This window comes from Macrobrachium rosenbergii, chromosome 55, assembly GCF_040412425.1.
Source record: "Macrobrachium rosenbergii isolate ZJJX-2024 chromosome 55, ASM4041242v1, whole genome shotgun sequence".
In the NCBI taxonomy this organism is placed as follows: domain Eukaryota; kingdom Metazoa; phylum Arthropoda; class Malacostraca; order Decapoda; family Palaemonidae; genus Macrobrachium; species Macrobrachium rosenbergii.
The window spans coordinates 15,924,724-15,940,444 of record NC_089795.1 but is presented as its reverse complement, the minus strand read 5'-3'; the positions used below and the strand labels follow the sequence as shown (position 1 = coordinate 15,940,444).

General features: G+C 41.1%; 1 protein-coding gene across 3 annotated transcripts in view; it reads right to left on the bottom strand.

Moving 5' to 3' along the window:
* The window catches only part of LOC136835211 (uncharacterized), a 123,826-nt gene that overhangs the window by 87,311 nt on the left and 20,794 nt on the right, over positions 1-15,721 (bottom strand). The gene's annotated exons all lie outside the window — the stretch shown is intronic.

Here is a 15,721-nt window from a genome sequence, read left to right as displayed (position 1 = left end):
ATCATGTTCCAAACTGTAAGCTCTGCTTATTACTTCCCTCAGCTAAAAGGAGATCATGTTTTTGGAAATCTCCTTTTCAATACAACCTGTGCTAATGAAAAGTCGAAATTGTGCTGGTCTGAGATAGGCCGTACGCTTTAGGTAAGCTTTCACTGTGCGTACGGGCAAAGCAACATTTCTTCCTGATCGTTATCCACATCGTTATTTCTTAGATGGAATGGAGAAGTCATCAAATCTTGTCATGGGATGATGGATCCTGGGTCTTTGCGATAAAGTCCGGCAGAAAATTGAAAGCCATTTCCGTCCATCCGCGGATGTGGGTTGCATTGTAAAAAAAAGTGCATGAACCTCACCAACCCTCTTAGCAGACGCTAAAGCTTGAAGAAACACTGTTTTCAATGTCTGAAGAAGTTCTGATGGGTTCATAAGGGGACCTGGTCAAGGAAGATAAAACTTTTGTTATATCCAAATCAGGAGGATCAAATTTCGAGAACACCTTTTCTCAAAGTGTTTGATCATATCTGAGATCTCCCAAGATGATGCCAAATCAATATCTCTAGCTTTAAAAACTTTGGAGTGGGCTGATCTATACCCTTTCTCAGCCGAGATGGAGAGGTTTTTCTTGTTCCTCAGATAGAGAAGGAAATCTGCTGCATTTCTCTAATCGAGCTAGCATGACTTTTGCAACCTTTCTAGAAAAGCCTTTCTTTCTGAGGAGTTGCTTGGTAGTACCCAGCCGTGAAGTTGAAGTGATTCTACTGACTGGTGTACCCTTCTGCTGTGTTGTTCTTTTAGTAGCTCTGGCGTTATGGGAAGACGTCTTGAAATGTCTATGAGATGTAGGAGATCCGCATACCATTCCGCTTGAGGTCGCATTGGGGCTACCAATGTCATTTGGAGACCCTGAGAAATGAAGCACCTGTTGATCACCCTCCTGATTTGGCTGAAAGGAGGGAATACGTAAACATCCAGGTTGTTCCACTGGTGTTGGAACGCATCTTGCATAACAGGGTTTTTTGTCTGAAAGTGGAGAGCAGTATAGGGGTAACTTGTGGTTCCTCGAAGTTGCGAACAGATCCATTGTGGGCCCGGCCACAAGCTGAGGAGTCTGTTCGCTACTGACTGAAGCAAGGACCACTCCGTCCCCACTATCTGTCATGATTTGCTTAAGGCACCTGCTACAATGTTCTTCCCTGGGACGTATCTGGCAGTTAGCATCAGGCCCTTGAGTTCCAACCATACGTGAATCTTGATAGCTAGTTGGTTTAAGGAGCAGGAAATCATCCCCCTACTTGTTCAAATAGGAGACAACTGAAGTGCTGTTGCTCATCAAAACTGTTGACTTCCCTTTCAGATCTTCTTGGAAGTACTGCAGAGCTAACCAGGCTGCCTTCATTTCCAGCACATTTGCATTCTTTTTATTCCATCTTTCTCCAAGTCCCTGAAACTCACTTTTCGTTTAGGTGTGCTCTCCTACCTGTTCTGGATGCACCCAAGAACACTAGCATTTCCAGAGCCAACTGGACCAATTTCATTCCTTGGTGATAATTCTTTGGATTTTTCCACCATTATAAATCTCTTCTGTTTTCTTTTGTTATAGCAATCATTTCTTCTGCATTCTCTTGATTTTGGCTGTCTTCTTCTAACTTCCATTGCAGGGAACGTATCCGAGCACTGCCTCTTGGAACCAGTTTCTCCAGGGACACTAGGTGCCCGATTAGCTTCTGCCAATTCTTCATTGGTTGTATGGGCTTGGAGAGGAACCTTGAAATTTCTAGAAACTTCTCCAACCTTTGTTGTGATGGGAGAGCCTTCAAAATCTGGGTATCTATCATCATTCCCGAGTACTTGATTCTCTGTGTCGGAACTAAATCCGACTTCTTGAAGTCTAGGAGAATCCCCAGAGTCCTGCATATTCTTAAAATCAAGTTTCTGTCCTTCTCAGCCTGGGCTGCAGAGGGTGAAAGAATGAGCCAATCGTCCAGACACCTGCAGAGACGGATGCCTCTCTTGTGGGCCCATGCTGAGACTAGTTGAAAGATTTTGGTGAGGGCTTGGGGGAAGCTGCTGCTAACCCAAAGCAGAGGGCCCTGAATTGATAAGTTTTCTTTCTTGAGACAAATCGAAGGAATTTCCTGGAGGAAGGATGAACTGGAATTTGTGGATAAGCATCCTGTACATCCAGAGAAATCATAAGTCTCCATGCCTGATTGCTGCTAGGACAGACTTCGGTGTTTCCATCTTGAACGGGGTGAGCTGGAGAAACTTGTTCAGTGATGATATATCTACTACTGGTCTCCAACCCCCAGATGCTTTCTGTACCAGGAAAAGGAGGCTGTAAAACCCTGACGACAGTTTCTTCACTATTTCCAGAGGCCCCCTTTCCAACATATTCCGAATCTCTTGCTGTAGGGCCTTTTGCTAGGGGGTTTTTCCTGTATGAGGGAAACTCGAGAAGAAAGGGTGACGAAAAGTGGTCTCTGATGGAAGAGAACAACATACCCTTTCTTTAAAGTTAGCATCGCCCAGTTCTCTGCCACTCTTTCCACTTGTATCTCAGACATCCCCCCTTCCTGGTTAGCAGAAGATGGGGGAGGCAGCCTTTCTCATCTGGTGGACACCCTTGATGGTCCCGGCTTTCACTTTCCATACCGTGAGGAAGTGGAGGAACGGTATTGAAGTCGACTTCCTTCTCTGTGTCTACCCTGGGACTTGGAACTCTGACAAAAGCTTTGACAAAAAGGATGCGCTGCAGTTCTAGTCTGTTACTTCTGTTGTAAGAGAAGGATTGTTTTCTCGATGAAGGTCTGCTAGATGAGGCGGGAACGAAATACTTAGCATCCTCCCTCCTGTCTGAGATCGCCTAGTTGACTAAGTGTTGGAGAAAATACCCAGACATTTTGGATAAAGGGCTATTCCTGAGACTGGACCAACTGTCTGAAGAAATATGCTTCTGAGCTATTGACAAGAATGAATTGCATTTTTTCAAAAGAACATTAGCCCAAACATTCGCTACATTTTTTGTCATATATTTTAAGACTTTACCTGATGGAGGGAAGAAATCTTTAATTACAGTCCAGGAATCACGAGAAACAGTTTTCTGAATCAGTTTCAATAGGGCCCCTTGGCAGGTGTCAAGCCAAGAGGCCACTCTCAAAGTTCTTTCCAAACTAAGCTCCAGACTGACCATCTCAGAACTAAAGGAAATTGAACCTGTTTGTCTCAAGATATCTATGGAAGCATTGTTCGATAGCCTTGACAACCTTCCATTCACTATCCTGGGTAGGGAGGTGGGCTTCTCTGGTACATAATACTTTGCCTGTCTGGGTAAGGGAGGATGTAACAATTTTTGCGATCGGGAGATGGCAAGGGAACCTTCATCTTCAGCAATCTAACAAATCAATTTCTTAAATGATGACTCTAACATCCTAGTCAACAGCAGGCGGATGGAAAGTTTCCTTTCTGTAGCTGAAAAGGCCACCTGTTCTAAGAAGGAAGAGTCTGCATAATCTTCTTTATCTTCTTGTTCCGGTTCTGGATATTTGAGAATCTTTCTTATTTTCTGCTTAAGTTCTGGTAAACTCAGGTAAATGATTGAAACTTGATCCCACATCTGGGGACTGACTGCGACGTGTCTTCAGTTTCTGATGAGGCAGTAAAAGGGAATTTGGAGAAGCTCAAGATTTTCTCTCTTTGATAGCAAAATTGAAGAGTTAGTGGTAGTTTTTCAAAGTTATGAATTAAACATTTGTGCAATAACAGAGACAAGATTAACTGGGGTCGATAAATTGGATTTGGGGAATAATTTACGTTTGCTGATGTCAGGCCGATGGGATGGAATGCATTATCAGGGAGTAGGATTACTGTTGGGATGCAAGGCAAAGAAGGCTCTATGTGAATGGGGGTCCTATGGACAAGCGATTGTTGTACTCACAATTCAAGTCTGATCAAGGTAACATCAGTCTGTTTGTGTGTTATGCACCCACTAATGATGCACCCGACGAAAGGAAAGATGCATTTTATGGAAAGCTGCAGGAAGGAATAGGAAGAGTTGCTAGACATGATGTTTTGATTTGTATTGGGGACTTCAATGAAATAATGGGCTGCTTGAATGAGGGATTTGAGGCTTGTTCGGGTAAGATGGGTGTTGGTAGGATGAGTGAAAATGGAGTAAGGTTTGGGGGTTTCTGTCTAGCAAATGAGAGTTTCTGTCCAGCAAATGACTTATGTCATTGGGAGCACACTTTTTCAACACCACAATATACATAAGATGACATGGGTGTCACCGTGTGGAAAATATAAAAATCAGATTGATTATATTGCTGTTAATAAAAGGCATAGAAGCTCTTTGCTAAATGTTCGTGTTAGTCAGGGAGCAGATATTGGCAGTGATCATCATCTCAGCATTGCAAAAATAAGACTTAAGCTAACAAGTCAGAAGAAGGGAAAACATGATGTTGATAGGTACGATATTGATGTGCTTAGAAGGGAAGGAGAGGAAAGGGAGGAATTTAGAATAGAATGCAGAAACAGGTTTCTGGTGCTGGAAACATTGGAGGAGGGAGGGAGAAGTGTAGATGAGATGTCGTGGGATGTGAAGAAAGCTTTGCATGAGGCTGCTGGTTGTATGATCAGAAGAGACTCAGACTGAGGAAAAAGATGTGGATGTCTGAGGAAACATGGGGTATGATAAAAAGAAATGAAGTGAAGCAAAATTGAGGAGTGAGGTGCATTTTGTTAGTGAAGATTTTGAATTAGCAAGAGCTAAGTACTTGAGTTTGGATTCTGAAGTTAAATGACTAACTAAGAGAGATAAAAGATCTATTAATGAAAAGGTTGTGGAAACTGAAAAATTAATTAATAAAAATGATGGTCACAGTCAAAGGATAGTACATAAAGCAATTGAAGAGCTGACTGGCAGTGCTGGTAAGTGTAAGGATATACCAGTCAGGGATATGGAAGGTAATTTACCAACCAAAAATGTTGAAATCAGAAATAGATGGAAAGAGCACTTTGAGACAGTTCTTAATAGACCAGTCCCCCCAGAAGAGGATATACCGCATGCTCAGGAAGATTTAATTATTGATGAAGGTGAGATCAGACTAGTAGTGGTTAAGGCAATAAAACAAAGAATTATATGGCACGAGGAGAGGATGGTTTATTCCCGGAAATGTTTAACATGGAGGAGGAAAGATTAGTATTTTTCTTGAAGATATTATTCAATGAGACATGGGTAACAGGAATAATAGCATTAGGTTGGAAGAATGGTGTGATTATTAAAGTTCCAAAGAAAGGAGATCTGAGTAGGTGTGGTAATTGACGGGGAATCACTGTCACCTGTAGCCTTGAAAATTTTCTGTAGAGTAATGTTGAATAGGTTGGGGCCAGTGGTTGATGGTATTCTGGGGGATGAATAGGCTGGTTTTAAACAGGGGCAGGGTTGCAGTGATCAGATCTTCATAGTTAGGCATTTAATGCAGCAAGCAAATGAAATGAAAACTCCGTTGAGTCTTTTTGTTGATTTTGACAAGGCCTTTGATAGTATTTAGAGAAGGACTACGGGAAAAATCATGAGGCATTATGGAATACTGGAAAAGTTTGTGACGGTTATCATGAACGTGCATGAGGGCACATCTTGTAAAGTGATGGCGGATGGGTGTTTGAGTCATCATCATCATATCTTATTGCGCCAGCATTGTATCCACTGCATAGCAGACTGATTATATTCGTAGAGGTCCAAATCTGTACAGATTGGCCCATGTTCACACCCACCAAGTATGTGGTCCATTGTCTGGATGGGATGACCACATGGGCACTCGACAGAGGGGGCAAGACCCCACTTATGAAGATTGTCTCCAGTCCTTCCAACTCTAGCCATTGCTCGATCAAGAATTACCCAATCCTTTCTACAGAGCTTTGTTCCATGGGGAAGAGACTCACATGGGCTCTGGATGGCCTCACCCAGTGGGCAGTGGTCAGTTTCTCGCCAGTGTTTTAGGCGGTAAGTTGCTGACTCCCTTGGGTCGAGGCTGGTGGTGGTTATGAAGCTCTTGCGGGATTTTAAACTTTGTCTAACCACCTGGTGATCACAGAGCGGGTGCCTTTCATCATTCTCTTGTTTATATTTTTGGGTCTTTGAATGGGCTGTTCAGCGTATGTTCGGTGGTGCATTGCCTGCCAATCTAGAGTACTGGAAGGGGTGTTGGTCTTAAGGCACCAGTAATTGTGCGACATACTTGATTGAGTTTGGCATCAACTTTATGGGAATGACATGATCTTCCCAGACTGGTGAGCAGTATTCGGCAATGGAGTAGCTGAGTGCCAGAGCTTTTTGTCTTAGGGTTTGAGTGATCCACTTGAAGTCAAGTCTGGTGTGATTCAGGGTGGCATTCTGTCTCCTCTGTTGTATGTATTGGTCGCGGATTACGTTATGAGAAGGGTTAAAAGAGAAACGGATGCAGGTATACTCTGGGGAGAAAATGTGATACTTCTTGACTTGGATTATGTTGATGATATGGTTTTAATCTGTGAGGGACCAGAAAAGATGCAATGTGTTGGATCGTCTGGTGAGTGAAGGTCGAAAAGTTGGTTTGGTTGTTACTAATGGAAAAACTGAAACCATGAATGTGAATATTGAAAATGCACATGATTGTCTAAACTGAAGGTTTGATTGTAAAACAAGTGGATAAGTTTAAATATTTAGGTACATATTTAGATAAGGATGGTTCTCTGAGCACAGAATTTATGGAAAGATTAAGGCTTATCAGGCAATAGGAATGCTTACAAATATTTGGAGTAATAGCAATTTTTCTATGCATACAAAAATCAAAATTTATAAGGTAATGGTTGGGAGTATTTTGATTTATGGGCATGAGTCATGGTACAGTACAGTGACTTTGGATAATAAATTCTTAGCATTTGAAAATATGGCACTCAGGAGAATATTAGGAATTAATTGGACGATATCAAATAACAGAATTAGAGAGGTAATGGGGGTGCAGCCAGTCGATGAGTATGTTACATTCTCACACTGGAAGTGGCTAGGCCATGTGTATAGAAGACAGGAAATAGTACGAGATACACCAGGGTGGGTTGCCCTTGGTAGAAGAGAGAGAGAGAGAGAGAGAGAGAGAGAGAGAGAGAGAGAGAGAGAGAGAGAGAGAGAGAGAGAGAGAGAGAGAGAGAGAGAGAGAGAGACCCTTTGACCCGCTAATCAGCAACACACTCCCTTCTTGTCATGTTAAATCGACATGTCCGACAGCTTTGCCCTCGAGCTTCGAACAAAAGATGAGGGAAAGATGTCTGTTTAGAATATGTATCACATGAATTTTTAATTACAATTATATTATTATTATTATTATTAAAAAAGGATGGCTGTATTATTCAAATTTATCTTATACAGTATCTTTTCTATTTTCCTTATAATTCGCTCATCAGGCTCAGCGATGTTGGTCAGCAACTGGACAATATTCATATTGGAAAAAGGATAGTGTGTGGAATGCAGGAAGTCTTTTATTGAAATATTCTATTGGAAATCCATGGAATCCTTTGTCGTCTGGATTCAGGTTCTACTTCAGGTTGTGGTGCTGTCAACATGTTTCGACCAACTCGTTGGTCATCCTCTGGACGTGGTTGAGCAAGATCTGGAGAAACAAGGCGCTTGGGTCGGTATTTATTGTTGGGGGGGGGTCTTGATCAGTGTTGAATTATGATTGGCTGCCCGGGGTAGGTCACCTCGGGCGAAGCCTTTTCTCCAGTGTTGATGTTTGGGGCTTGTCTTGCGTGCGAGCGGCATTGTAGTGCTGGGAATGAAAAGGAGAATTTCGATCCTCGGATGCGGAATTTTGATTCACTCGTTCGCTATGGGGGTTGCTGGGTGCAGGTCTCCTGGCGGCGGTGGGGAGGAGAAAGATCGAACTACGGACCACCGCCACCTGCGCCTCTTGGAAGCATTGCATACTGGGAAGGGGAAACCAACCCTCAACATTATGCAGGAAACCTTTCTCCTCCCCACGGCCGCCAAGAGACGGCACCCAGCGACCCCCATAGCTAATGAGCGAATCAAAATTCTGCATCTGAGGATCAAAATTCTCCCATTCATCTCCAGCACTAGAATGCCGGTCGCAAGCAAGACAAGCCCCAAACACCAACATGGAAGAGAAGGCTCTGCCCGAGATGACCTACCCTGGGCAGCCAATCATAATTCAGCACCAGTCAAGACGCCCCCCACACAATAAATACGACCCAAGCGTCTTGTTTCTCCAGATCTTGCTCAACCATGTCCAGAGGATGACCAACGAGTTGGTCGAAACATGTCGATGGTACCGCAACCTGAAGTAGAACCCGAATCCAGATGACGAAGGATTCCACAGATTTCTGATAGAATACTTCAACAAGAGACTTCCCGCATTCTGCACACTATCTTTTTCCAATATGAATATTGGCCAGTTGCTGACCAACATCGCTGAGCCTGAAAAGCGAATTATAAGGAAAATAGAAAAGATACTGTATAAGATAAATTCCCATAATACAGCCACCCTTTTTAATAACACCTGTTTACGAAAGGGTCTATTTCCTTCAATTATTATTATCATTATTAATCTAAAATTATTTGAAAATTTGTACTTATTATTAAGTAAAAATTTTATTATTAGTTAAAAAATTATTATTTAATGTTATTCAATTTACACATAAAAGCTTGAAAATTTATAAATTACATAAAATATTAAACAAACACCTTAGCAGGGTTTCTCAGTATTTGCAAAAGTTTACTTCTGCTCAATGACAATTAGTTAGGTCCCAATGAAAAGTTTACATTGTGTCTGAATTCCCCAGAGATATTACTGTATTATTATTCACATTAATGTTATGTTGAATGTATCATTCTTGGTAAAAGCATTACAATGTCAGCTTTGCAGCTATATGTATCATAAGTTCATTCGTGTCTTGTATACAGTACTGATTTACGTACAATACATCTTTTCATCCTCCAACAAACACAGTTGATTGTACTCTGACCTCTGTTTTGTTCGCCTCGTGTCAGGCACTGCATTTCTGCTCACAGGAGCTACTGACCTGTCTGTTTGTTGTCTGTATAAATTAGTAAGTTTTGAACGCTACCTCTTACTTGCAAACACCTCCACACATTGGTGACCCCAGAGATGACCAGCACAACCAGCCACAATGATGGCAGCCTCTACTACAACACAGTTGCCGCCATTTCCATATGCCTGCCGTCCTTCACACCCCACAACCCAGAAGCTTGGTTCTTTAGGGCGGAAACAATCTTCTGGTCAAAGAAAATTACCTCCTCAGCAAGTAAAGCAGACGCTGTTCTCAAATTTCTACCAGATGACATCTTCGAGCAGGTAGCAGAATGGCTCGCAGAACCCCAAACCACTGTCACCTACACAGCGCTGAAGGACCAGCTGAAACCACCCTTCAGCATGTCACCCGCCATTAGAGCCAAGAAATTCCTGGACAATGTGGAGGCAGCCATACGAGACGAGAGGCCGTTGAACATCTACAAGAAGTTATGCCAGCTGGTAATGCTAACCTCTGCAAACGGCGAACCTGAATCAACCCTGGACCTTGTGAGAGTCCTCCTTACAAAAATACCCAGTCAAACAGTAGCGGCCATTCCCAACGCCTCAACCATGCCAATACAAGAATTCCTGTCTTTGGTCGACACAGTACACATGGACCACAAAGCAGCAGAGCCCACACAACCACCAGTAGCAGCAGCAGCAGCAGCAAAACGGTTGCAGCAAGCAACAGACACAGAATCCAACAGCGACCCAGATGGAGCAGCCTTCCCCATCCACAAAAGCACTTCCCCAAGCAGACGAACAACAGTAAAACAAGACAGACGAATACTAAACCACCAGAGGGAATGTGCTTCTTCCATTGGACATTTGGAATAAAAGCCAGAAAATGTGAAAAGGCTGCTTGTTCTCAAAAAACATGCAAGAGGGTTGCATCAGTGACCCAAACAACTAACCATCAGCGGCGAGCAAACAACCAACCATCAGTGGCGAGCACACCAGTTGCCTTGTAAGAGAAGTCATGTCTGCTTTCCACTGTCTTTCTTCCAGATATGAATGCAAGGGTTCCACGTGTTTCTTCATCAGGGACGAAAGGTCGAACACAATAATCCTTGTCGACACCGGGGCACACAAATCACTTGTGCCAGCCAGCCCTCACAAATGACTCAACCCTGCCCCACCCACCAACCTCCACGTATCCACCACAAGTGGAGCACCGCTCAAGATGTAAGGGAAGTGGAATATGAAAGTGTCATTCAACGGAAGGACTACAGTTGGACCTTCATCTCAACAGACGTGACTCTAGCACTTTTGAAGCAGACACCCTGAAAACACACAACCTACTAGTGGATGTAGCATTAAAACAAGTGATCCCAAAAATAGCTCCTGCATCATCTCCTTGACAGCTGTGTAAACAACCCACCACCACATTGTAACCGCAACAGCAAAGATGACAAACAGGCCCCATCGCAACAGCTACCCTGGGTCCAACACAGACACACACCGTCCATCTTACCTGGCCGGCTGATCTCCTGACAATGAGCATCTCCTGACATATGTGCCAAGCACACATACACTAGAAACACAGCAGATGTCATGCATCCTTTGTACATATATTATCATTCATATTAATGTTATGTTATTTTATTCTTAGTACAAGCATTACAATGTCAGCTTTCCAGCTATATGTATCACAACTTCATTCGTATCTTGAATATTGATTTATGCACATCTTTCCATCCTCCAACAAACACAGCTGATTGTACTCTGACCTATGTTTGTTCGCCTCGTGTCAGGCACTAAATTTCCAGTTGCAAGAGCTACTGACCTGTCTGTTTGTTGTGAGGATAAATGAGTGAGTTTTGAACTCTGCCTCTTACTTGCATACCTCCACACAGGGTTTCTAGGGGTGATTTTCATAGAATAGCCAATGCCTTTCATTTCTAATAAAAAATGCTTGTTAAGAACTTAGGGAGCCTCTGAAATCTGAACCAGCTCCCAACCAGCAGATGTCGGAAATGTAGATCCAAAGGCCTCACCAGCATCTACAACCATGCTCTCAGTGGGAGATGATTTAAAGGCTCCTATAGTTAATCTTATTCCTCCATGATGGACTGAATTACACATTTTAAGGCTATCAGGCTTTGCTGAAGTGTAAACTGCACACCCATAAGTTAAGTTAATTCTGAAAGCACCAAAGCTTTGTATAGTCTCAACATCTGAGTTTGGTCTACACCCCATAAAGTGTGGGACAGAACTTTCAGCACATTCACTGCTCTCAACCATTTTGTTTTGATATACTTCAGATGAGGAATCCAAGTCACCTTGCTGTCAAAAATCTACCCAAGACACCTTTCAGCCACTGCCAACCTTGTTGCTGTAAACGATATTGAAAGGTCATCAACAAAAAGGGTATGTATCTGGGGGAATTATTTTGGATACCCCACTGATTGCTAAGACGAACAAGGTTACACTTTGAACACTGCCCTGTGGCACCAATCCTTTTTGGCTGAATACATCTGACATTGTTGCTCAAACCTGAACATGAAATAACCTATCTTTTAAAAATACCTTGATATAAAGAGGCAAATCACTTCTCAGGTTACATTCATAATGAACCCTGAGAATGCTATATCTCCATGTTGTATCATAAGCCTTCTCTAGATCAAAGAAAACAGGGACATGATGCTGCTTGTTAGCAAAAGCTTCTCGTATTGAAGAATCCATTTGAACAAATACATCGATTGTGGAGTGCATACTTTGAAAACCACAATGAGCAGGCAACAGATATTTACCACGTTCCAAGTACCACATCAAACGTGTGTTCACCATTTTTTCCAAGATCTTACACAAACATGATGTCAGTGCAATAGGATGATAATTCTCTGTCTTGAATGGGTCTTTTCTGGTTTCACAAACGGCAGTAATTTTAACGTCTCCCAGCTCTGAACCAGCAGACATTGGTAGCGTAGATCCAGAGGCATCTCACCAGCATCCACAAAAATGCTTTCCGTGGGAGATGATTTAAATGCTCCTATAGACAATCTTACTCCTTCATGATGAATTGAATTATGCATTTCAAGGCTATTAGGCTTTGCTGAGGTGTACACTTTACATCCTCAAGTTAATTTTGAAAACACCAAGGCTTTGTACAGTCTCAAAATTTGAGTTCAGTCTGCACCCCAATAAGTGTGGGACTTAACTTTCAGCACATTCATTGCATTCAAGCATTTCCTCTTATTTACATTTCAGTTGTGAAATTCAAGTCACCTTGCTATCAAAATTTACCCCAAGTCACCTTGTTGACGAACACACAGAACTCTTTGCCCATGTATGAACACATCTGGATCAGGATGGAATCCTTTTACATGGCAAAAGCACATGGTTACTGTTTTACTAGCTGAAAACCTAAAACCAATCACCTCAGCCCACTTTACTATGTTATCATTGCATAGCTGAAGGTGATGTTCAGCCACTGACATCCTTGTTGCTGCAAAAGATATTGAAAGGTCATAACAAAAAGAGTATAAGCTACATCCAGGGAATTATTTTGAATACCCCATTGATTTCTAAGGCAAACAAGGTTACACTTAGAACACTTTGTTGCGGCACTCATTCTTTTTGGTTGAATACACCTGACACTGTTTCTCAAACCTGAACCTGAAATAACCTATCTTTTAAATATGCCTTGATATAAAGAGACAAACTGCCTGTCAGGTTACATTCATAAAGAACCCTTAGAATGCCACAGAGTCAGCCCCCAGTATTCAAGGGGATAAGGACCACAACCACCAGCGATAAGCTGAAATCTGCAAGAAGTTGGAAGCCACCCACCTCTAAAAATGCTTGTAACTCCCTATCTTATTAGTTGAAACACCAAATATACCTTAAACTATCAATCTAAAACACTTTAATATCGGGCATGATTCAACAAAAATTTCCCCTTGCTCAACCATGTCGGTACTCTAGGTCTACGGGTAGAGCAGCGTGATATCCAACTCCACCTTTCTTCAACATTACAAGAGCAGTGATTGCTGTATTCAGTACCGCTCAAAGGTCATCAACTGAAAAGGTGTGCTGCTGTGCTGAGCGTACTGTAAACCCGTGCACCCACACCGTCAATTGAGGAGATGATAGGACACTACATAATGTGAAGAAATTGTGTTTTTGGATGAAATTTTAATGATTGCAATACACGAGACTGGAAAGACAAACAAGGACAGTAACCGTCCCTATATTCGCGGGGGATGCGTACCGCACCCCCTCCCCTGTGAATAGCTAAAATCCACAAATACTTAAAACCTCTTCTAAAAAAACAATTGCCTATTTTGATAGTTTCAAAAAAAAAAAAAAAAAAAAAAAAAAAAAAAAAAAAAAATCTCTCTAAATATGCTTATACAGGTATTATCTTACTTACAATAGGGTTAGGTTCCAAAAAACCCATCATCTGTTGGAAAAAACGTATCTCGAATATAGCCTAGCCCACACAGGTACTGTATTCAGTACCATGTATACTTATACAGTATACGGTATAATTATCAATACCAGCTAATTCTGATAATGCAATAAAAAGAGAAATTGAATAACAAACAAGAATTAGCTTAGCCTACACTATGGTATATCGTATACATATACGGCAGCCTAGCCTACATTACACTGTACTCTACATTCACATATTAATATTGTATTATACAAACATCAACGTAATGAACATGCATCTTTTCCATGGATCTTTTAAAATGTTATGCTTTACTTCACTGTATCCAATACTGTATTGTATATATATTCTTACATTGATTTTGTATTATAAATTGCGATCATAGCAATCAATGTTTTGGTTTGGAAATCTATTATGTGGTAAGTTTATTTCGCAGTATTTAACTCAATCCAGAGCGCTTGCTTCTAGTTAGCGTAAATGCATCTGTAGATACTTTATTGATATGGGGCAAGGTTATTTTTCAGTATACGAAGTGTTTTTAAGCTGAAATATAACTTAAAGACGTCTCCTTGTGAAATTACTTTAGCTATTTTTTTTTATAATAGATGACACTGGCCGTTTGGGGGCATGTTTGTTATGTAAAAAAAAAATCAAGATTCCATTCTCCATTTTCACTTGATTTCATCATAACACGAGCTTTACGCATTTATCTTTTATCGGTGTGAAAACAGCAGTTATATATGTATTCTTTCATGCCCAGTAGTTTTGAATAAAATACTTTCTCTCCAATTTTATTTATGGTTGAGTTTCATCCATGTTGCTGATACACGATAATTTACAGTCATTAGCAGCTTGAACATTGTTTTCTCAGCTTCAGCTACAACTTGCAGCTTAAATTTAGCAGTATATTTCCTTGCCGATCTTTTATCTACAGTGAATAAAGGTATAATGTTAAAAATATATCAATCCTATTCTACTTAACGACATTTGTAACATAACTACAGTAATTGTTTACTTCCATATGATGGCTGAAATATAAACAAAACAGCTGTTGTTACCTGATTTGGTTATAAGCAAAACAACAGTTTCTCATTCGGTTGTTTATGGCTGTGCGCATTTATGCAAGAGTATAACATTACTAACAATACTTTTATCATTCTCTTTAACTTTTATAACTAGAAGATGCGATCAAGTGATGGAGGAAAAGAAGTTGGTCTATTGTAATTTGGTTTCTCTCTCTGCCTCAATGTACGCTGTTGCCTGCACCCACGCAAAATTTAAAAATATTTTATAAATACTGTCGTATCAGTATTAATTGCTTAACCCATCGCAAAATCGAATTATTGTAACTTGAGCACTACCTGGGTACCTGAGTATTTTAAGTTTTATCACAAAAACTTTATCACAACAAGTGCATTTAGTCATGAAAATGATATGAATGTACAGTAATTAGTGAACATTTCTCAGTGAAAAATACCGCGAATGGGCGAATTTTCTGCGAGTAATATGTATATATATTCCATAGAAAAATCCGCAAATTGGTGAGTCCACGAATACGGGAGGTTTACCGTACTTTATACGCAAATTATGGTTTTTTTCTATGCTGTATAATTTTCAGTTTCACAGAATATTTTCCTTGGAAATAAACTGTGCTTGTGCATTTACAGAGCAAGTTTCAGTTCTGAAATCCAAAAAAATCTGAAACTAAAAGTTGTGGCGCCGCCCTTGTAGCCGAAAACTAATGGCGGCTGATTTAAAAACATCCTGGACCATGGGAGTTCCCGGACCACACAATGCCGGATTTTTGAGGTCAGACTGTACTCTAAAAAAGGAAGGGCAATTGAACTAAAACAGGTTGCAGTGATTTTATCACTACCTAAATTTCTTGTAGTATTTGCTGAAACTTTCATTAGATGTTTCTCAAAAGTAAGATATAAGAGTCAAAGTTAGACTACGAATAGTTAAAGCTTCAGACTCATTCAGCAGAATCCCATCTGCCTAAAGGAGAGATGGGTGGAAAATCTGTACAGGATCTGCTAATCAACACTTTTGTTTTACTAGAGTTCAGGCTCGTACCCTACTGACTACACCATCCACTAATCTGCTCCATGTCACAACTGGTGACTAAGGGCAGTTTTATTTCTCATAAGTGGAGACTTTACTAAACCCACAAGTGTTTGTCATTGGCATACTGAACAATCTTGTTTTCCAGGCCAACAACCATTATCACTTGTATATA